Raw genomic sequence first — 25,069 nt, 5'->3', positions numbered from 1 at the left:
GCTGTGGCTGCCCAGTGAGAGGGATGCAGCAGCAGAGGTCAGTGGGAGCCCAGGGACACTAGTGGAGGACAGCCCCCAGTCATCACAGAACCTCTCCCTGCCTCTGACTGCCCTCCCTCCATACTCCAGGCCCGTGTGCTCCCTCCTGGGCATGTATGGACAGTGAGATAATGTATGTAAGACCAGAGGCACAGGGCAAGCTGGGCTAGAGGACCAAGCCATCTGTGTGACACGCACCACAGACCATGCTGAGACAGCCCATCCAGACTCTGCTGGGGCCCTCTACCTCACTGCCATCTACTGTCCCCCCATCCCCCTGAGCACGGACCATGAATCTAAACACAGAGCACTACTGAGGAACTTCAAATGGAAGTGAGATGTTTTGCCACTTCTGCTCCCCCATTTTACTGGTGAGGAAACAGGTCTCCAAAAAAATGGAAAGTATCCAAGGAGTCATTCCTGAACACGGTACTGCCACAGCATCTCCCATGTCCCACCAAAGCAATGATGCTGGTGGAACGAAACAGAGCAGGTGACACAAGAGGCAACTCATTTTTTTCTAACCCTTATGGCACAGCTGAAGGGCTGAAAAACTTGGGGAAAGGGGGCTAAAACTTTAGAAAAAAATTAAAAATTGTCACAATAGCCCTGAGGAAGGAATTCTGTGGATATTTCTGGCTGGTACATAATGAGGCTGCTTCTCTGTTGCTGATGAGTTTTACTCTCTGCAGGTTCACTACAGAAATGCAGTCAGGTACCAGGCCTGCTCAGCCTACAGGAAAAAGCAACTTGTGTCTAGCAAGTAGAGCCAAAGCCTCAGTCAAAACAGGCTGGATCTCAGGATCTACTCCAATAGGGAGGGGAGGCACAGGTCTATCTGTTGCAGGTCAGCTCCTAGGGAACTGGAGATCCATCTGAGAGAGTGCAGCTTACTGAGAGGCAGCATTCAAGAGAGGGAGCCCCTGATTTTCTCCATGCACTCTGCATCAAAAGCTTTGCAGGGAGGCTAAAGCAAGGGGAGAGGAGGAGAAACATCCCCTGCTGTGCAGGAGACCTGAGGCTGCGCAAATATTTCCAATCAAAAACCTAAACTGCAGCCCAAATTCCAAATATGTGTTCAGAGACACGTACTTTTTACTTTTCAGAAGTAAATTTTGAGATGGACAGTAAAATTAATTTCAAATCTCTGAAGGCACATAGGCACCTCCACGCTGACAGAAACACAGCGGACGAGCTAATTGTTTAACTTCCAGTTTTCAGTGGTGGCAGGCTATTAAGTCAGCTTGGAGCTGACTCGGTCTGATGCCCACCAGTTGCAGAGCTGAAGATTTGTTCCTGCTCTGCCTATTTACTTTGCTGTAATTAGTTTCTACACCGCAACAGACTTGGCCTCTCACCTGCCAGCACAGCATTTTATCCATGGCTACTCCAAAGTTCACGTGTGCCATCTCACCCTTACCTACCATTTCATCAGTTCCCCTACCATGTCATCAGTAATTTAGAAGAAGACAGATTTTTGCCTATGGTGATCATTTAAGCACCATACATATTCCTAATTATTTTCCTTAGTAATTTAACTACTAATGAGGTAGAGTTGGCTTTTTTCTTTTTAATAAGGGAACTATAACTTTGGCAAAATTCCAGTCCTTCTTTACGGTAGCTGGTTTTAATGATAGTTCACATACTTTTGCTGATAGGTGAACCACTCTTAAATTCTTTCAAAACCCCTGTATGAATACCATCTGGCCCTAGTGATTAACTGCATTTTCAAATTGTTTCACATTTTTATTACCTACACAAAATGAAGCTCTAGAGCAGGTATTTCCCCCTTGTCCTCTGTGATGAAGGTAAGTGCAAGGAATTTGTTTCACTTTGCTGCAATTTCCTTATTATCACCTACTGTTTCTTTTCAAAACAGACAGTATCATCTGACTGGCACATTGGGTGGAATGCATTTGCTTCTTTTACTGTATAATTTATGCATTTAATATTTTTTTTTTACTTTTCTGACCAGCTCTGTGGTTGGCCAGCTATTTTTTGACTGCGTAGGCAGCAAAGAAAACTACTGAACAAATCATTTGATTTTTCCCCCCCATTGATGCTTTTTTCACTTTTTCCAGCCAACTGCTACTGCTAGACTGTTGAAAATGCTGCCCCCTTCATAGTATCTTAATTCTGAGGTTCTTGGGAAGATTTTAGCTTTCTTTCCCCTCTCTCCTAATTACAGCCCTCCATACAGTGCATATTCCTTCCCACTGACTTCACACAACCCTAGCATTTACTTTTTCCTTCCTTTGATTGCTTAAGAATATGAATCTTCTTAAAAAAACATACAGTCTAGCACCTTGTAAATGTTTTAGCTCACCTTTATAGCAGGAATTTAAAAAAATTACTATTGCAGGGTATTCAGGCTTTGTTGAAAAAGCTAAGCCTGCAAGTGCCAGGCCGTCCATAGTATGCTAGAGAGGAACAGACAAGAAAGATAGCCCCAGCCCCAGCCATCAATGAAAATGCAAGTATACACTATGCAGCACCTTTTCAAGAATTAAACACTCACCAGACCCTATCATGTTTCATGTAGCACAAGATAATATAATTTATTATAATACTGTGACAAACTAAACTAATAAATATATCTTTAATCTCTGCACAGCCACATTTGGGGAAACGTCATTGTGGGCACAGTAGGAGTAACGTGTAATAAATGTTTCATTGGCTCCCACAGGTAATATTTTTGCCAAGGCAGCTGGAGAAACTGTGCAAGTTTACTGGCCCTCATACTCAGTCTCAGCATCTATTTGGGGAAAACAGCTGATGACTATGTACAAATTTACATCATAAAAATAATAAAAAGCCTCAATCTTGGTGACATACTTAGCTCAGACAGTATTACTTTATTATTGTTGTTGCTATTACTAATAATAACACCAGTATTACAACATCCAAAGCGTGGAAGATTTTAAAGTTTTGCATATAGAAAAAGAGCTCTTCCCTAGAAGCATGGCTGGGGGTAAGAACTGAACAGGGCTGGAAATCCCAGCCATTGCATTCATTCAAAATTAATTCCAAAACTTTCTTTCACGACAAATGTTTTTTCAAGTGCAGTACATCAGGTTGTGCATAACACTGGAATGAAAGAAGGTGGTAGAAGACAGTATATCATCTTAGGGTAGGCACCTCACCGTAACGCTGGCTTTTCAGTGCTGAATGTACCAAACAGCATTACTTCCAATGACTCCAAAGAGTTGTAGTAATCTGCAGAAAGCCCAAGATTTCTGAAAAATGAAGCTACTTAGCTGCCAGCCATTACTCTCACCCATATCTGCTGCCATCCTCACCTACAAGAGATATTTGATGGAGGAATAAGTATCCGTGACACCACCCTGTCTTTGGCCTTGTATTTTATAAAATGCTCCCCACCCAGGAGAGAAGGGATCAGGCTTTTTCCTGGCCTGAATAGACCAATTGAACATGTACTTGGGGACACCCATTGTTAATGTCCATGTAGGCAAGGAAAAGTGCAGATGTCAACTCTTCCAGGAGGCCAGCAACATTTGCAGGAGGCTGATTCTGTTGACGTCTTTCATCCTCATCAAGAAATAGAAAACAGAGCTGGAGGTGAAACCCTGGTGTTTCTGCTGCAGGCTTTCATAGAACCCAATGCCAAGTTCATTCCCAGAACATCACACTGTCTCTGATAGCACACATGGTGAAAATGCCTAAGAAGTCAGGAGACCATGGAGTATTCTTCCACTTGCTTTTCCACATGGAGGAAGGACCACATAGTCAGGCATTTGTCTTTAAAAATGTCCATGGATCCCAGTAGCCACAGGAAGAAAACCTGTATTGAACAACATTCACCCCTTTCATCTCCAATGCACATATAAATGAGACTAATATATAACATGACTGGACTATTTGTGTTTGTCTTGTTGTTGTATTAAAAATATTAATAAGAAAGATACTAAGTTACAGTGTTCCCTTTTACCTGCATTGGTAATTCTGACGGAGAGCAATATGGACAGCTTATACTGTCCCTGGGCAAATATTAAATAAACAAAAGGCTCAAATACAATAAACATTAATATTTCATGAAGTTGGGAAGAGCATCAAGAAAGCTTTTCTTGGTCATTTTACCTAGCACTCTCCCTGTGGGACTGAAAAGAGCATTAATGAGAAGCAGAAAGAAATATCTCAAGCAGCAAAAGTACACACTGAGTATGAAAATTAACTCCTTTTTGGATCTCTCAGAGGCGCAGGGCTGTGCAAGAGACAATATTTTAGATGTCTTAGCAAGTTATTTTGAAAAGTCAGGCAGCTGAGCTCCGTTTTGCTTGTTATTTTATTTGCTGTTGCCCACAGACCTTTCCAAAAGCCTGCTCAGTCAAAACACTTTATAGACGCTGTTTCAGGTTGGTGGCAGCTACTGAAGATGGGACAACCTGGGCCAGCAGACAGCTCTGAACATCGTGGCAAACCAAAAGCACTATGCAGTACCCACAATGGTTTAACCATCACCTGAAGAGGTGCAGGAAGTCCCTTCCTCTTTCACTGCAGGTTGGAAAGGGTCCTGGGAACACCTCAGGAGTGGGCTGGACCTCCTTAAGACAGCAATCTTATGGTCATCGGTGCTCATGGGATTTTGCATTACATACCTACAGTGAACAGTGAGGAAACCTTGCCACCGGTGCTAGGGGGAGTCCCAGCTGACTATGCAAGCACGTGTGCTAGTGCTGCAGAGCCAGAGGTATTTGGAAGTGTGCCATGGCGAGGGTGCACACAGTGTTAATTTGTGTCACCTCACATGGGATTTGTTTTGTTTGATCTTAGACAATTATAGCACAGACGTCTTCATCTGAGCTAGTTGTCTAACTCTTTATAGTCAAGGAGAAATAGGCGCTCCCGGGGCATAATTCATCTCCTCCTCAGATAGATGTCTGAAATAGAGCAGATGAATCATTCTCTAGAAGCATCTCCAGACTCTTCGTTGTCTCCACAGTCTTAAAGGAGGCCAGACAACCAGTTCAGATGTAGACTTCTGCTTTTTGGACATATAAAATGGAGATGAGTATCACCTTTTGTGACTGAACTGCATGGCTTGTATACGATTCAACGTGAATGCAGTGAAGAATGCAATCATCTTCACGTAAAACAAAGGAAATAAACTATAATTTTTATCAGCCTACTTTTTATTGAGCTGCGCCACAAATAGTTCCAAGTCCATTTACAAGGGAAATGCCAGATACCCACTGTTCCTGAACAAGTCACAGGATAACGTATAACCTCCTGGAGCACTCCTTTATGCATCCTCTGGCATTTGTGGTTTCTTACCACATGCATCTGTGCACATTTGTGGCTTCCCAGAACGTGTTGTTCCCTCTTCACAGTTTCTCACACCCCAGCTTGGACCGCTAATGTTCAGAGTGCGTGGGCTGTGTAGGCAGTTTGTTTCTTTTTCTTTCTGAAAATCAATCCTTTAACAGATGTGGAGGGTCTATTCTGGCCATGGCCATTTATAATTATTGTGAAATCACAGTTTTATGGTAACCCTATCTTCTTTAATTTTTGTGTACTCCCTACAGATCTGTCTGATTTCTAGAACACAAAATGTGCTGCATGCATCTAACCAGTGGTTGATGACTACTGCCCTATTCCAGTACCATGCCACACCACAAAAATGTCTCCAGTCTGCTGCAGAAATGATATTCTGTAGTGCTGTTTTATTTGAATTCAGCTCGGCATTGCACAGTGATTCTGTTCCAGGAAAAGGAAGAGCTGGCAATCAATGTTTAGACTATCTGTAGACTTTACCCTGAGCTAATTACCAATTAACACAATGAACTCCGCACATTTGTAAAGCCTATGGTGGACACACTACATATTCACTTCTGGTTACGAATTTCTGTTTCTTACCCAAAGCTGGTCTTCTAATCTTTTATGTAAATAACCGGGTTTGTTATATTTTTGATTAAATGGAAAAGAGTGTCCATAGTAGCCGTTATTAAATATGTTAAATACTTGCTACTAATTGCCTGTTAATAACGCAGACCGCTAAGTCTACAGTAGATCTATCTGCTTTGATTTCTCTGGCAAAAGCATTTTTTCATTACTTATCAAATAGTACTATGGTAGCTCTTCAAACAAGAACATGGCATGGAAGTAAGAGAGCTCTTTATTCTGTACATCAGGTGATTTAAGTGGCAGACACCAGAAGTTCATGTGCTCCAGTGACTGAAGGTACCTGCAATAAATTACATGAGCTCCAGATATCTCCCTGCTTTCCTGCATTTTCTGGGCCTCTCTTAAGCATTTAACAAAGCACATTTGAAGACCGCCATGAAGCAAAATGCACAGATTTCAAAAATTGAAATGCAAGTTAAGATGCTCTGACATAACATAGCATACCATAAAACTTCCAGGTAACTCAAAGTGATCACAAGAACACGTTTCCCACATGCTAGTAACATACATCAGCTCCCAGTGAATACTTTCCTGTTCACTATTTACCATGAAAGATTTTCAAATGAATTAAACTTCCTATTTGTTTTATACTAGAAATAGAGATTCACTTAGAACACAGTATCCAAGTAAGCTTTAGTGTACTTGTTATACCATAACTTGGCCTTCCCTTGATTTTAGTATTTTAAATTCACATTCTCCTGTAAGAACACCTTACCCAAGGAAAGAAAGAAATTTTAGAGAAAGCATCTGAAAAGAAAAAAAATAGTTTAATTAAATAACCATTTGCAGGTCTTTGTGGTTTATATTTAAGGAGCAGATTCTTTCCTAAGCACTAAAAGTTCACATTGTTACATTAATTTAGCTAATAGTCATTAGTTATGACAGCCTGCCTGGTAAAGGTTCTGAGCCAGTGTCATTCCTATAGATTTATACACTTGGAAACGTGCACTTTAAACAAGAGTCTTGCCAGTGTCAAAATTAAATTAAACTGAATTAAATCATGTGCCCGATCACAAAGATCTGAGATTATTTTCAGAATCAGGTCCAAATTACAATCGTAACTCTAGCCCAACTACTGAAGAAAATTTAAAGGCAGTTCCAACCTCATAATACTCTACAGAAGTTGCCGGCTATACAAATGCAGGGCTAAATCCGCAGCTGAGCAAAGTGACTGGTACTGGAGCACTTCCAGGACAACTACTGCCACCCTCACAACCTGAAAAGCTCCCACAGCCATGATGCCCTGTGGAGAATGGTTCCTCCAGGGACTGTGATCATCATGGGATCACATGCTTACAACAAGGTGAGCATCTAAGATCAGACCCAAGTCCACCCAGTCCCCACTCCCCAGGGTCCAGCTCCAGACCCAGGAGGATCTGGTAGTAAAATGCTCTCAGGATTTGTCTGTCAATGTTGACACACAAATGTCTTGACGGATTGACGCCTGCATCATCTGAAGTAGTATAGTCAATCATAGGCAGTCATGTCTTGCCTCAGAGCACACCAGTCAGAGCAGCCTTCGCAGAAAGTGGAGTACGTGGTGGCTCTCTCTGCCTGCTTTAATCCAGTAGTCCAGTGGTTTACAGCACTTTGGTGTGGCACAGTCATGGTGAATATACGGTGGAGGCTTAGGAAGGGCTCTTCCTCAGAGGGAAGATGCTACTGCTGACTCACTGATGGAATAAGGCTCAGAGTAAGCCAGGATCCATCAGTCCTGCTGAATTTGGACAGCTGTAGGAATCAGGAGCCGGGAAACGGTGTCTCTTAAAGATGTTCCTTTTGTATTTATGTGGCTCCCCCCTGAGCTGGCCGAAAGCAGCCCACCTGCTACTTTCTGATCCTTGCCAAGGACCCTGACTCTACCTTAAGCTACTGGAAACAGCAAGGCATGAGCAAGCAAATGCAACCTCTGTAAGACAACACATACTGGGAGTTTTCCCAGCAAGCATCCTCTCTCAGCTCTGCCACACAGAATCACAGATGCTCCTGCAGACAAGCAAATGCCCCAAGAACCCTAAACGTCTAACACAAGTCATAGCAAACATACAAGTCTCACAAAATCGAAAAGCTAACACCATTTCCTTACACAAATGGCAAATGTAGGCTTAGGCCTCAGCTCTGTTAGTCGGAACTGGGACCACAGCAAGAAAATTTTGGTTCTTATTATTGATCAAGATTAATTCCTAGCCCTCAATCAATATGCCGTTTGTTAAGTGGGGATGGAAGGTCTGAAGAACACGAATGTCAAAGTTGCACTATGTAGTATCAATGAAGCCATGCCTATCTTCACTTGGCTAGGCAAAACACAGTGCTGCAACAACTGCAGACTAGTAAGAAAACATGTTAGAAGTCAGCATGAGTGAGATGAGGACTTAGACTTTGATGAAAAGAAATCCTGTCATGTGTATCTCTGCCTTAAAGAACTGCTTTATCTGTCTCATCTCAGGGTGAGATTTAGGGACTTTCTCCTCATACAGCTGGATCGCAGTCATCACAACCAGTCTATGAACCTGCCAAGTATCTGTCATTAATAGACCTCAGTGATCAAGGGAAGAGCCCTGACCTGCCCCTTTGATGTCTCAATATTAAAAAAACAGAGGACACAAATGAAAGGTCACACAATGCACAAATCTCCAGATATCACTGAGCTAGCATACCCCATCCCCTTCCATCTACAGAAGCTGCTGGGACTGGGGATGGTAGACGTGCTGTGCCGGTGGCAGACTATCCTATATGGACCCACAGCCACCCTGGGAGTGGGAACGGTGCTCAGCAGCAATTGCAGGGTGTGATTCTGAGAGACATGCCAAATGCACCGGGCAGCGAGCTTATCCCCAGCTTCCAGTTTCCCAAACCCTGCGTAGCTCAGCACTCCCAAGGATCAGCCCACTGGGTTTCCACTTCCCTCTCTTGACTGCGCAGAAAGCAAAGTAAGGTTTTCTAACAGAAATCTGCTGCAGTGAGGAGCCAGCTTTGTTCAGCTACTATGCCCAAAGGCGACCTCTTGTCAGCCAGTCTCAGAAGTCTCTTTGAAGGCTGGTTTATTGGCTGCCTATGAGAAGACTGAGGCAGAGCAAGTTTTTTTCCTTTTCTTTGTATTATCTTTTATAGAACTTTTCTTCCTAAGTGATGCTCAAAGGAATTCCTGCTCTTCCATGCGATATTGTCTACGAGAGGGGAAAATATTACAGATCAGTGTCCTGTAGAGAAATATCAATTATTTTAACAGAATGCAATATTTATTATGTGCTTCCCAAACACATGCAACAAATACATGTACATCTAGCACAACTTTATTTGGAAATTAAGTCTAATATTCCACATTTCCAAGATGCTAAGGGTTTCCTCACCCATTTTAGTGCAACCAAGGTATCCCAGTATAACTATCTAGTCTCACTTTTAATTTTCATGGATAACTTTGAAAACTGTTTTCCCTGGCAATGCTTCCACACACATCTGCACTCAAAACAAGCTCGTCTGTGCCCTTCTTCAGGGAAGGGAAGGGGTGAAGGGAATTAGGGGTGATACAATAGCTGTCCTGCCAGCACTCAGCAGGGTAACACAAACAAAATCAGCAGCCCACTTAATTCTCTGAAAAGAAAAAGCACATTCCTGTGGCAGAGCGCCTTGTGAGTACTATCCGGCAGGGATCTCTCCCATCTGTGCACTCTAAAGGGCCACAGCTTGAAGAACAGAAGTATTACAATACTGATTGCATGGCGTAAGCTCTCTACCTGTGCAGTACAAAGCAGGATTAAGCCACAGAAGTACCTGCAGTGACTTGCTAAAGTGATCTGGACTGCTTAGGCAACCCTTGATGTTACAGTTGCATGGTCTGTATAGAAAGTACAAGCAGCTGTGGGGGTAGCCATAGGCCTCACACCCTCGCCCTAAAATTCTTTACCTGAGATAACCCCCAAATGGTCCAAAATAGTCTTGCTACTTGCACCTCGACACTGGTGAAAAGGTAAACCTCTGCTACTTCTGCCAGCAGTAACTGAGCCATCCCACAAGCTTCCTTTGTCCCTAATGAGCCATCATTAATCACTGGGTATTTTCTAAGCACAATTTAGAGTTTTAATAAATGCCAAATAAAGAATTAACAAGGCTGTAATCAAGAAAATATGTTCCTTGGTTTGAGATCACTGCGGCAGGAAGGCTCAGAGCCAGATAAACAGGGTGATGTAGTTCAAAGCCTTTTCCATGTTCCCACACATTCCTCCATTGGTTGCTCTTAAGGAGCAAGTCACATCTTCACACCTGTGTTGTTACAGAAGAAATCTGACTTCTCATTGCTCCCCCATAGCCAGAAGGGAAATGAAGGGGGTGTGTGTGTGTGTGTGTGTGTGTGTGTGTCTGTCCTGATCCGATTTAAGACAGTGTGTGCAAGACCTTCAGCTCACCCACATAATTGTGGGTGTCAGCAAGACCCCTTTAGTGAAAGAAAGCAACAGGAGGGAGATGGTTAGATTCAAAACGCAAAGCATATGCCTTTGCCAAAACTAAAATGAAACAGTTCCTTGTTTCCCTCACCTTGCAGGTAGTTCCTCCTCTCCCAGTCATGTCCTGCCTGCTCCAGCTTGAAACAGGAGTCCCTGCTCTCCAGGGAGAGGGCAGCACAGCAAATCCCGTACTAACTCGCTCCCAGTCCTGCGTGTCCCACCATGGCTATGCTTTATGGACAAACAGGCTGTAGGCAGAAATAGAGCGCCATTTCAATGACCCATCACAAGTGCACAGGGAAAAACCCTAAGAAATGTCCAATTTAACTTGAGACAAAACATCAGCACCACACATGCCAAACAGAAGTAAGCAATGACAGTAACGTTGCCCAATCACAACAGTTGGCAGCTACATGGGCTGGTGGCATTATAAATGCATGCTAGGAAAAAACCTCAAGCTGAGCTGAAACCATCTGGACCCAGTTAGGCAACAGCAGCTGGCTGGGGTGTGTGGAGCGTGGTTTGAAGGGGAATAATGCAATCAGTGGTTTCTTTCTTGACAGCAATTCTCTAAACCACTCTACCCCCTCATCCCACCAGGAGTCCATGTCAGCCTATCATGCCCAGGGCAAAGTGCAGTTGAAGAAGAAGTCTTTTGCTATGCAACCTGCACCCTGCCTAGGAAGTAAGACAATAACAATTGAATCTATCAAATCAATGGGAGAAGGGGAGCACAAGCAAGAAGATGACGTAAAATGCTGTAGCAGAGTCAATCACCACCCAGGCAGCACTCAAGAAGCACCCCAAGCGTAGAGATGGGACTTCACTGCTTTGAGTACAATCTACCAGGTCTTCAGTGATCCTGAAACCTAAACATAGCTTTCTCCTCACTGTGGACCTCACTGACCCCAACACAGTTGAATGCATGCAAGCCTGGCCTGAGGAACTGGATTTGTCAGTGTCCACTTCCATTGCAGAGTTTTCACACAGTATCAGGCAAGTCACTTGAACTGGATTGCATTCTCCCCAATGGGGGTGCTCTTCATCCCTTGCTGGTGTGACATGACACCCACAGGCCTGACACACGCAACTGTCACAGTCGAAGCCGGTGGCACTGATCCATGGAGCACGTACTGGCAGCTAGGGGTTCGTAACAGCCATGCATTTGCCACACTGAATTCACAGAGATCTGTGATTTCTTTTCTCCAGCCAGGCTCTGACCACCTCTCTACATGTCAGTCTACCTGAGCATCAGTCCAGTCTTACCAGGCTCCCATTAAATTTCAACCCCCCTTTCAGTTCTTTGCCTTTGTCTCCTGCCCACCTTTCCCTCCAGTTGCCATCCTCCCACATAGCCCAGTCCCTGGTGGAAGCCATCCTCCATCCCTTTTCCCAGGCTTTGTCCCTCCTGAGCCTCACTAAAGCCCTGTGCACACCCAAAGCCTCACTGAAGCCACCTGGGACTGAAGTCCCCCTTCCCACTTTGGTGGGTCTCTGCCTCCTCTCTTCCTCAGCACCTGCCCCAGCTCAAGCTGCAGCTTTCCAGTCTCTGGATGTTGGGGTTTTTACCTTTTCCTTTTGCTGAGCTTCTCAGTTTGTTTTTTCCCTTCCCTGTTCTTCACTCTTATCCTGTCCCCAGTCTCTCCCTCCCTCCTTGCTAGCTTTCATTGTCTTCAGACTCAAATGGAAGACAGCTTCTGTTGCCGTCCCTGGACAGGGCACTGGGAGGTGTCCCCCCTTGTCATGCCCCAAGAACCTGTCTACACCCTCCTTTGGGGGAGCTGTGGCTTCAAAGCAGCCTTGCACACCAGACTATGCATTCAGTGGCACAGACTTCCTTTGTTTACTGCACAAAATCTTACCAACTGTTGTGCACGTCCATTTACAAATTACTCAGTCCAGCCCTGCAATTAGCTGCAGTAGAAAACAGAGAAAGACTTTAGAAGTGTAAAATTGCATTAGCATTTTTTAAACAAAACTGTTTACTTCAGAAAATTTCACGGTCAACCTGAAAGAGCTTCCTATAATACATGCTGCCAAAAAGAAAAATAAGTGATTTTTTGGTCAGACCATGAGAACTTCTCCATATTTTGTCAGTTGGTTATGAAAGCAAAATCTCCATTATTATTGTTCTGCTGAAGTGCACCTTTTGAAGTCATACAGGTGTAACATTTGTTTCAGATGCATGGGTAGAGATTTTATTTTTAAATATGATCTAATGTGTGAAAGGCTGCACATACATTTTATTCCATGTAGTACTTAAGATTAAATCTGTGCAAAATATATCACTTGTGTAGTATGTGTTTATGTATGAAACTCTCCCCACTACATATCATACCAAGCCTGCAAAGTCTTTAAAATGGATTTTGAAAATGTAGAAGCCTCAGAAAAGAACTGCAAAAATTATTCCAGGTCTGGAAATAACACTGCACCACAAAGCCTTTTAAAAGCTTGCCAGGAAAAAGACTCAGACATCACTGGATTACAGTATCTAAGGTCCTCTGGGGAAAGCTTTTCCAGGTGGGAGGGGACTGTTTAATCTACCAGAGAAAAACATGTCAAGAAAAAATGGTTGGAAGCTGAGACTGATAAGGAATTAGACACGTGGTTTTAACAGTGAAGCTATTAACCAGTGGTATAAGTGGGGGGGATGTTCCAGATTCTCTATTTCTAGAGGTCTTTAAATCAAGACCGGATGCTTTTCTGGAAACATGATTTAGCCAAACGTACATTACTGGGATCACTACTAGGAGTACTGAGGTGAGATACATAGACCTGTAAGTCCCAGTCATTTCAGCAGATTATGCAAAGGTTCCTTCTAAATATATTCATGTATTTCTGCTTCCTCAGAACTGAAAACACTGTGGATGGACTTAGTTTCCCAGGACGCACATACGTATGTTGAAATGTGGCAAGGATTATGAGATACGCTGCATTTTACAAAACGAGCCATGCTATCTCTAATACCTACAGATGGTCTGAGCAGCAGCTTTACACCTTGTTCAGCAGAACTGTATCCTGATATCATGCTGAGGGACAAGTATTACACTGTCTTTGACCAGAATATCATCAACTGAATTCCTAATATCATTTATTATAGCACACCAGAGTTATTTGTGGAGCAGTTTGATCCAGCAACACGCCACTTATATAGGGCATTTGTCTGCCTCATAAGATCTTGATGGAGTCATTGACAAGGTGCCATGGAAGTTGCTTTATCCTTTTATTATTCTACCCATATTTGAGGAAAAGGAGTTATTCCCCTCCTGAGCAGAGGGTAGAAAGAAAAGAGGTAGAGAGGAAAAATCCTAGGACAGCACTGGATTTTTCATCGTCGCTCACAGTACTGCAGCTCCTTTGTGCCCCATCCAGACTGTCAGCTGCAGACCTCACCAAGCGCACAGATGTGGCATGTCCATATCAACAGTGTCATTAGGTGAGGACAGCAGAGGCCACTGCCCCAGCCCAGCTCCATAGCAGCTGTCAGCACCATTTCCATTTGGCCCTCCAGCCTAAAGTCCAGTGGAAGAGAGTTGGCTGACATCTCTGAACTGCATATGAGGAGAGACCTCCACCTCCAGGGGCTTTCTGTTCCAAAAAGCCTCTGTTCTAAGAAGTTAATGAAGGGGGTGATAAAGTTAAAAAGTATTATTTGTATGCTTTATGCTGCCAGTTCTCCCTGATTGCTCCTGGTGTGCAATTCATAAATATTCACCCACTTATTTTATTGGGCAAATGAGTTACCACCCAAGTTGGTGATACCATTTTTGGTAGCCATTTTATTTAAGAAAAATGTTCATCGTTTTATTAAAGGGTCATTAATTTCTCTGAAAATGCAGTTTTCTACAGGATATTCCCTCCTGTGATTCAATAACACAGAAATAAACACTGTAATTGTCCAGAGACAAAGCGCCTTCTAGAAATTCACTTCCCTACAACATTTCATTCAGGTAGTTGATAGTTTAATACTAAACCAATTAAAAGCAATACACAGCTACATAAATAGGATATTAATTTCCTCACCAGAAGTGGAAATGAATGGGTGCTTTGATTCCCACTGGGAAGGCAACTCCACCAACCAGCAGCATAATCTACAAAGGCTGCAGCACCTAATGAGGGACTCACCATGCACAGCCGGATCGTTATGTTGTGTGGATATTAATGTTACAGCCAAAGCCTCATCCACACTGCAGTAGTCCCAGGTTATACTGCGAAAATAAAGCAAGGTGATCTCCTTACAAAAGAAAAAAAAAAAAAAGAAAAAAAAAAAGAACACTTTTTCGCCTTGTAGTTTATGAGATTGGTATCAATGTGAACGTTACTGTGCCAAAATCTCTCTCACTTAAATTCTCATTTCAAATCGATTCCGAGTCTAAAAGCAGCACTTCCACTGAACTGATCTGTTCAAACCCCTATTTCCTATTGTAACCAACAATGGAAGAGAACATTTCATCCACTTTCGGCAACTTATTTGATTGAGGATTAGCCACGGGTAAGTGAGACAAAATATTAGTAATCTCTATGCATTGGGACTACATATGATGCTACCCATGTAGGGGTAGAAGCAAATTCAGCTGAAGTCAGCTGAAAAAGTTCCTGCAGTCTGAAGTGGGACAGGACCATCTATGGATGCAAGCTAGTGGGGCGGAAGCCGTTTCCTATGCACCACTTGTACCCCTGGTGTGTGGCCCAGCGGATAAGAGAAAGATGGAGCAAAGTCTTTAGCACAACAGCCCTCCAGGAGATACACTTATAACTTCCAAACATCGAGAACTAAACCTCTTTAATTAACATGCGAAACTGATCTACAACAGATAAAGCACAAGGAATGATACAAAATACGAAGTAACAAAGTGAAGAAGCAATAATGCTGATGGGAAACTTTGCCAGAGTTTTATAATTTTAATTGGTTCTCTAAATGCTGCTCATTCAAGGCAGCCAAGACTCCTATTTAGAGTGTTGTATATCAAATTGAGCAGGACACCCAGAGAGAAGCTTTAATTTATTTTTAACTTGCAATCATCTAGCCCTCATAGAACAATTTGTCATATGTCACCAAATAAATAACACTTTAGGGCATTTAAGTTTCTTAAAACCACAGCAGCAGCTTTCCCAGGTGTTCCTAGATCTCTGCATATTGTTACAGTGGTCTTCAATAGGTTCAAGGGTTCCAAGTGAGTTTTTATGTAATTTTTACACTCATATAATATGAAATATTATCAACACACGTTGTCAACTTTAATATGACAACAGTTTACTCTAGCAGTAGATATTCCATCCAAGCAAGATAGGCCAGATGAGGAGTTCAGGAGATTTGTCAAGGGGAAAGTGAGAGATAAATTCCACCCAGCCAAGGATCTCCATGCCTTCCCAGCCCCATCATGTCCTGCTTGCCCACAGAACTCACCACAAAACTCAGTTCTGCCGATGGCAGCAGCACCTTACTTTGTTCCTCATGGATTAAATACTACCGTCAATTTTTGCCTTCAAATTCCTAGAACCACCTCCTTTTTCCTGGTGAAAGTTCACCTCTGCAAGGTGAAAGGAGGGGCAAAATTACTTTCATTTCAACTATTAGAAAAAATTTACATTTTTGTAAAATAAAAAAAAAGCCTCTCCTTTGCTTTCTGGGTTGTTCCCTATCTTCATAGGTCTACTAGCTGTTTCTTTCAATACCCAGTTAAGCAAAAAAGAATTGTTTGTATCACTCACAAGGCAGCTAAACAGTTACTCACAAACATACCTGCTATTTTCTGTTTTCCAATTGTCCAGCAGTATATCACACTATCTGCAGTGTAAGGTAGTCACAATAACCTCTGTGGAGGATTTTTATTTCTAGCTGATCAGCAAAATACATCTTGCAGGTTTTGAACATCATCAACTAAAAGCATTTTGGTTTACAGGATAATCAAACAATATGGTTTTGTTCTGTGACTATAAATGCAATTCATGGTTTTCCTTGCAAACTCTGCTGCGGAACTGAAAAGGGAAATCTATCATCATTTGCAATATTTGCTATGATTTTCTATTTCTACTAACACTGTTGCCAACAAACCACTTTACAAAAACATTTGCACAAACAAGGCAGGGAGTAAGTATGAGTACAATCAAAGAGAAGCTCCTTAAAGATGTGAATGAATATTCACCCCATTCCCTTATAGTTTCCAGGCTTCTGTTGGTTTAGCACTATTCTAAGTACTGTACTGAAAGCAGCTTGCTGGCTGGGGATGGATAACGATTCAAACTAGTGCACTTTCACATTGTCATCTTGTTATAATAGCTGCTGAAATCTCACTCATCACAATGAGGAGAGGAAAGGAGAGAAAATCCAAAGCAGATAGAATCATCCTTAAAGGGTATATCAGTAAGGATTTAACCTAACCTCTTCCCCCAGCATACACACAGATTTTCTAGGTTCATTTCCCTGTGAGTTTCCACTCCATAGAGCAAATTCAGTCCCATCAAAAGCAAATGTCTAACCATCTCAATGTAGAAGCCTCTGGAAATGCCAATTGCTTTGTAGCCAAAACCAGGACACACCCTCCACCATCCCGCAATAGTTCACATCATCACCCATCTGCCTGCCACTGAAAATACACCCAGTATCATTTCTCACAACAAATCTGTGAAGACAAGGTCTTGCTCAACTATCTGAATTAATGAAAAGCTATTAGTTTGATTGCAGGTTGGTAATTGTTCTAGCCCTGCAGTAAATGCCATTAAAATAATTTTTACAGAACTCTTCTAATAACTAGCTATTCTTGTAGCGCAATTGCTTTTAAATCTCATGAGGCTAATATGTAATACATGACTGTTCCAGTTCACAGCTCTCAGCACTCTGAGGATATATATCAGGTTTCAAGTTGTTAATTTGTTATGGTAATCAATAGCTTATTCTATTTAACCACAGAGACAAACTCATTTGCTCTTTTCAGTTTGATATTGGATTATGAATGATTTACATCCATAACTACTGTAAATGCCACATGACAACAGCATCAGCTAGGGATTTATAACTTGCTTTTCAGTGGGTTTTCAACAGAATTCATCTGCAGGTTGCCAGATGACAGAGGTGGAGCAACAGCAATATTTAATGTTTGGGACCATTGCTGAAGACAATCATGTAGATGATGATACAGTCGTAAATATTCACATAAAAAAAAAAAAGAAGCTGATATTAAATCAGTCAGTCATTTATATTTTACCAGCTATCATCCATGCATGCTATAAGAGCAACAAGTAGGTGTCTGGAGCTTATCAGCCATATTACATCTACCAACACCTTTCAGTTGTGCAGGAACATAAGTAAATCTCATAAACATGCCTACTAAATAGATTTGTGTCAGCTATAAACAGGCTTTGCAGAGTATAATTTCTTGAAGCATTTCCTGGGTGTCATCCTAGGTTAAAAATTATATGTAATCCAAAGTGTAATCCAGAAGGAAAAAATTATCTGGAAATTTCAGTGTTCTCCCTGTGGTTGCAACTTGATTGCATATCATCTCTTAGGCCACCAGATCAATGCTTTGCACATTTAAAGAGCACCCTGAAGACAGACATGAAGGCCCATGAATACAGATTTGTTGACAGGATTGGGTTTTGATGAAATTTCAGGTATATTAATTTTTTAATATTTTAAAAGGTTAAAATGGAATTTCTTCTTTCAAATATTTCCTTGAGTTCCTCTGTCATTCCTTAGAAGCTTAATTCTTTCTTGTGATCCCTCTTTTATATACAGTTTTTAATTGCTTTTTATTTCCTCAGCACCTCAGGTTTCCCCACCCTTTCTTTTAAAATGATAGCTTATTACCAAGTGCCATGGTCACACTTCAATATTTCATCTGGGTGACACTAAACTGAAGTGGCTTAGTTTATAGGCCATGAAATTTTGATGAGTCTTAGTTAATTTTGCATGAAGATCAAGAAGCCAGGGCAGCAAAAGTCATTCATGAAAAGTGCTTTCTCTGTGGAAGAACACTTGTAAGATGAACTTGTTCCTTGATTGAAACTCTTTCTAATTACATTAACCATATTCTCCCTCTAAGCTCCCACCATAACTAAGCTTGTTATTTCATTTCCTGAGGCCCATGCACTTTCTGACTGATGGATCCCATATGAAAATGTTATGGCTATATCTAACTCCAGCATATTTCAGGCTGATGTATTTAACTACACCATAGATATTGAAACATAGGAACCTTTTATTTTGCTAATAGTCCGAAAGAGAGTGCTTTGGCATAAGATGTGTCAGTATTTGTCCAATGTAAATGGACCTCATAAAGCACTGATTCAGTCATTTATTTTTAAAATTCTCATTGCTGTTTTGTTTGTGATAAGTTTGTACTCAGAGCATTTCCAGAACAACTTGACATACACCAAAATATGGAAAGCATTTGCGAGAGTTCAATCAGCCTACATTTAGAACATGAAAAACCTCAGGGGAGCAGACTTTGCTTTACGCCTTAAGAGTAAGATCTGAGCTCTGTCAGAGCACAGCAAGAACCTTCTACAGTAAGAGCTATATACCACTGACATTTCAAATGCTGAATCCCAGTCTTCAAACCTGAGCTGAAATGTCCCTTATTTCATCTGTTAAATTGTGAAAAAAAGGAGAGAGGCCTCCTTTACAAGCACCAATACTCTAATCATGTTTGGCATCAAATCACTACATTGAATTATGTCTTAAAGTTATCTAGAAGGTAGGTGTCTCTGAGCAGAATCAATGCAAAAAGTTCCTACCTGACTTATCACTGAACAGAGCTAGCTGCATTTAAAGAAATATGATTCATAAATGCATTTGCACACTTAGCCCTCGAGTTCAGCTAGCTGCTATTTCTAGGTCTTGCTAAACAGCAGCTTTCTCAAATACAATGTAAATTCAAAGCCCTTTGCAGCTTACTCCTTCCCTACTATCTCTGCATCTGTAGTCGTATCTTATTACCACCCAGTCCAAGATAACAGTTTTGTTTTCCACTTAGATTTTCAAGTAAGCACCTTCTATGCTTTCTTTCTACTGCTGCTAGAAAAAAAAGCCAACAAAAGACATCCCTCATATGCCTCCTTGAAACACTCTCTTGCCTCATGTCTACAAATTATGTCAACAGTTCAGCTCTTGGTGTGCTGAGATCACTGCATCACACTGAGCAGCTTCGCCTCCCTGTTTCCCTAGGGTCCTCAACATGCTATCGACACCTGTTGTCTCCCTTCTTAGCCTTGGATTATAAACTCCTTTTTCCAATTGCAAGCTCCTTCTTACAAGTTTGTGCAACACCTAGTGGGGTGGGTCTTGGCCTATGACTAAGTGTCACTAGCAGCATCAGTAACTAAAATTCTAGGGGTTTCACAGGCTTTGCTACAGATTAATATTTAACTAAAAATTCATACAGAAATTTCAGTGTTCACAACAGAAAAACTATGCTTAGGAAAAGCAGCAAACACACCATGCCAGTTTTATTCTGAAGGGCAGATCTTCAGATTACACAGAATAGCATATTGGTGTCAGTAGAATTATGACGATTGATACCAAGGACAGATCTGTCAGTCTTTAAGTAAAAATTACATGATGCATAGGTCTTTTTCATAAGGATTTATTGAGCTCAATACATTAACAGTTTTCACAGGTCTTTCATTTCACAGTGTTTATAGCAAAAGCTCAGTAATCTCATGAGGGAAATAAAATGTTGTCATATGACCTAAACACCCAGTGTGCTTTTTAAAATGAAGAATTCCTAAACAACCTCACAAGCCAAAGTTATTCATCCCAACTAATCCATGAGGAAATGCAGATGCCAAATCTGTTCTGAACCAATTTGAGCAGTATTCACCACCCACATCCTGCTTAGTCAAATCTTCTAAGCGTTCTTCAGCACTAATGATGGTGTTGTCCAATTTTTTGAAAGATTAATGATATATGGCTAAATATAGAAAAGACAGCACAGAATAAAAAAAAGAGAGAGAAAAAAAGTGAGTCCACGTATCAACAGCGACACTTGCAACTACTTCTGACTGTGTCTGGAAATAGCAAACAGTCCCACAGAGAAAGGAGGGTTCCAAATCACATCAGCAGAAAGACCAGAAATCGTCTGTCCTTTCGATGTCCCTTCTAGGACCTAACAACATCCCTAATGGTTTAATGAACTTCTACCCGTTGCAGAGTGTCTTACAGAACTATCCCAAGGTCAGGAAAGTTAAGAACTACACCTGCCACCCAGAATACAGAGAATTTTGCCTTCTCTAACAGCCATCAAATACATAGGAATGCCAAATAAAAAATTCAGGTAAACCCCCACATTTGCTCCAGGTTATTTTTGCAAAGTTTCAAGGGAGTAATGGAGTAACCAAAGCACAGAAATATCTACCCCTATGAGAGCCACCAGGAACCCAGCATGGTTTTGCAGTCCATTGTATTGAACACTGTCGAGTGATCCAAATGAATTAAAATTGATTTTTCTGTATATTTGTCTCTCACCAAGATGTAATCACTTACTAATTCTAAGAGGTATTATGTCTCCAGATTTATTGGGTTTTAACTTCCAATATTTTTCTCTTTTTTAACAGCAGGGTCAAAGTTCTGAGAGCACATATATACTAAAACTTGTTTAGTACTTTCTGTAGCAAAGAATTATATCCACACCTACCTAATCAGATAACCTGTCTCTCTACCTTTTCCCAAATCATGGTTTCTTTAGCCAACATGTAGGATTATTCCTGACAGATAAGTAACAGCTAATTTGTACAGAATGGTCTGCATGGCACATCAGAGACTGTTTCTATGAACATTCATTTTTTGACCTCTCAGGAGCATACTGTTTTTCCAGCACCTTCCTTCATACGACACTATTTTTTTTTAAATAAGTTATTTGTTAAGGAAAATACTACTACTATTGCAGAGATCTTGCAAAGTCTCATAACAGTAAGGCTTGTGCATTGACACCAGCTGTCAGCTCAGCATTTAGTGAAAATGTTAAGAGACAGAGCCAAGGATGAATTTGAAAGCATAATCTCATATATATCATGATGAATCATATCTTGAAACTTCTTACCTTAACTAGCCTGGAAGGGTGATTGTAAGTGAGTTGTAAGTGAGATGTCTGTCCCATTTTAGAAAGTAACTACATAGCATGTGGCAGATTTATGTGCTGGAAGAGTCAAAATTTACTAGCAGCTCTTGAAGATGTTGTGAATATATATTAATTAGCAAAGTTATAGTGGCATCATCGGTAAATTTCTGTATCCAGAACTAGAGCTATAGTAGAGATACAGCACTGCAGGAAGCCATGTAGACAGGCAAGAAAAACAGATAAAAGCTCTACTGGTGATCAGGGTTTCTGGTTTAAGTTCAGAACAATGGTTTTGCTTCCTAATAGATCCAGATTGAAATTTTAAAGATACTTTTTGGTCCATAAATGTCAGTAATGCTAGGATAACACCGTAAAGGTACTAGGATACAGCACTGTCATAAAGCATAAGGCTTACCTGCAAGCTCCTAATGGCATCAAGGCACGTATATATACGATCGGACCACTTTCAATTTGAATAAAATACATCCCCTAAATTTAACATCACTGGAGAGAGAAGTAATTATTCCATGCCCTGTGTTATACCATTGCATCTGTGTTATACCTAGTATTCATAAAGTCAGCAAAAAAAGGGCAAACTGATTTATTTTTTTTTACAAAAAAATCCTTTATGAGAAGCCTTATAATAAATGTTGCATTATAGGTGCATAGCCACATTGCACTTTGAAGTATGAAAAATAAGCACTGAAAAGATTCTCTATATATCTTAAATGCAAACCACATTAAGCTAAAAGGTAGATCAGAAGACACAAAAATAGAGGGTGGATGAGGGTTAGAAGTTTCTGGAAATTATTTGCCCCCTCACCTGTACTCAGCAGCAGAGACAACAACTTTGCCTGCAGTGTCAAGGGGAAGGGACACAGAGAAGCCCCACCTGAGGTGCAGGAATGTCTCTTCAGCTTCCATAAAGAAATCCTGTGTGACAGATGGAGCAATCTGTAGCTGTGAAGTATATTTGAAGTTTGCATTTATTTATTTTTTCGTATTTCTGTACTGTAACTTTATTGCCAGTAAATAATCAAGAACTTAGACCTTTGCTTTACTAATTTTTCTCTGAAAGCATGTCTAGTGCTCGAAGTGAATCAGATGATTCTAAAAAAAAATGGGGTGTTTTTACTTCCATGGAGATAACACACCTAAGCAAAGCAGACTTCTAGATAGCTAGGAGCCAAGACAACTTCAGGACTTCCAGGAGCTGGTCTGTTTCCAGCCACCTTCCCTTTGCGAGTTGATATCGTGAAATAGCAAGATGGAAGGAGCAATCTCCCTTGGGGTTATTTTCCTGAGCCCTCCTTGCAAAGAAGCAGGTGGTAAAAACACAAGGGATGCTTTCAAGAAATTCCGTATCATCGCTGAGTGTTGTAACTATCTCCTGGTATTTCTGTGAGTGAGAGGCACCCTGTCCTTATCATATCTTAGTCCATATGTCGCCTTTTCAAATCTTTTTAACTTCATGTCAACAAGCTCATTAACAATTCAGTGCCAAGCCTAAGTAATTTCAGGACTGGTTTATTCTTTAGATGAGAATGAAATAGCCAGCAAGCAATTGCTCTGCACATCTCAGGTTAGCGCTGCCAGATGCTCCTTTCCTTCATCCTGCCTTGCTTTGGATAGAGCTGCAAGAGTCTGTACTCCCACCTCTGCTTTGTCATCCCTTTCCGAGGAGGCGAACAGCGCCATAGGATCGGATGGCTCCAGGCCTGCAGCGCTGTGCGGCAGCAGTAAAGCAGTATGTTTCATTTTCCACAGCAATTCCAGAGAATTCAGTGAAGACACTGTACCTGACTTATTAATAATGAATTTGTGAAATGTTGAGATAGAAATTGTTAAAATACTGGGGCATAAAAAAGCCAACCACATGGGCAGGTGTGTTAAAGGCAGTAAGAATTCACCAAGTTAAACACCGAACATCTACAACTCACCCCTTTCCCTACAAGCTAGGACAACCCACATTTTGCGCAATCAGGTTCTTAAAGACTTGGTTGCTCCCATTAGGTTGGAAAACTCCTAGGCACAGCAGAAGTTTGTTGCACAAGGACAAGGACTGACTTATACGGGAAATGAATGTTTCTTTCAGTTTGGTTTGACACGCAAGTAGGAGCTCCAAGACCTTCGACCCTCTCAGACCTCAGAAAATTAGGCTCTTAATGCAAGGTGCAATTCTGCAGTCATCATTTTTCCTTTCCCTAAATAAACACCAAGTGACAAGCACATATAGAGTAAAAGGGGAAAAAAACTACTGTAATTCCAATAACAAGTGTTAGTTCAATATTAGCAAAGTTCATTCAATTTCATCTGGAAAACACTGTTATTACATCCTGACACCAGGAAATCGGGTAGGGTAGGGTAGGGTAGGGTAGGGTAGGGTAGGGTAGGATACAATAAGATAACTTCCTGTTGAGAAAGCAGATAATTATCTTCTCTTTCAAAGTTTTAGATGATTAACATTATTTGAAACTTAGCAAAGTCTATTAGAAAGCTCATTCAAGTTCAAAAAATATAGCACGGGTAATTTGTCTCAAATACACAGATCTGAAAGATCTTCAGGTTCACAGATAAATCCAAGGTCATGTTTAGTTAAGAATATTAATTCCACAGCACATCTAATAGCCATATTATAAAACTGTATTAAAAATGCTGAGGATCTTAGTTCAACATTAAGGGTTAAATTTACCATTTTCACAACTGAAAGATAACCATGAGGTTTAAATAAGAATACCAATATAATATTAAGTATTTCTAATTAGAGATAAGAATTATTTTAAAAAGACTGATTAACAGTTGTTAAATGAACTGTTAAATTAACTAATAAAATTACAAAACTTAGCATAACTTTGAGATTTCTCGTTTCAATGCTTTTTACCATGGCTAAACCAATTCTTTCTACTTTGCCTCATCCATCCGAGCCCCTGCTGGGAAATGCCATTAATGTTTCGGGCCCCACTGAGTAGCAATAGTGCTACTTGCTGAACAGAGATAATTGAAACAGGGACAGGTATTTTTAAAAGTGTTTTCAGAATTCCGTAGAGACACATGTACAAATCTGGTAAATATTATTTAGCTTCCTGCAGAAACTGCTGCAGTAGGAGCGGGGATACTGGTGCCGCTTCTGCTTTGTCTCTGGAGTACACCGCAATACTTTGCTCTGTTTTCTACCAGGTTCCCAGGGCTTAGTCAAAGGCCAAAGCTTCTCTGGTTTGCACCCTGACAGACAGACACTCAACCACCTGCAGAAGAAAAGCAATTTTATAGAAAAGAAACATATCATCTATTCAGCTGCTCCACCTTTCCAAAGATGATGTCCTTGGTCCCGCCAATGTGTTATGAGCTCTCTGGTGTAACAGTCTCCTGGCTGGTATCTCTGAAAGTGGTAACCCAATAACCAGTGTCTGAAAGACAGTGATTTGGGAGAATGCTGACACGCAGCCACCAGAGCAGCTGGCACGGCTGGGCTCACCATCCGCTCGCCGCAGCGAGTCGATCACAGAGCCTCACCTCACGGGGGTGAGCGAACACCAACTGCTTCCAGGTAGGCTACAGTCTGATTTTAGAGCATTTTGGGTGCTTTAGGGTAACTGGCAAGCAAAT

Source organism: Falco cherrug, chromosome 2, assembly GCF_023634085.1.
Source record: "Falco cherrug isolate bFalChe1 chromosome 2, bFalChe1.pri, whole genome shotgun sequence".
Classification (NCBI taxonomy): Eukaryota; Metazoa; Chordata; class Aves; order Falconiformes; family Falconidae; genus Falco; species Falco cherrug.
The sequence above is the reverse complement of the archived record's forward strand: the minus strand, read 5'-3'. Positions refer to the sequence as shown.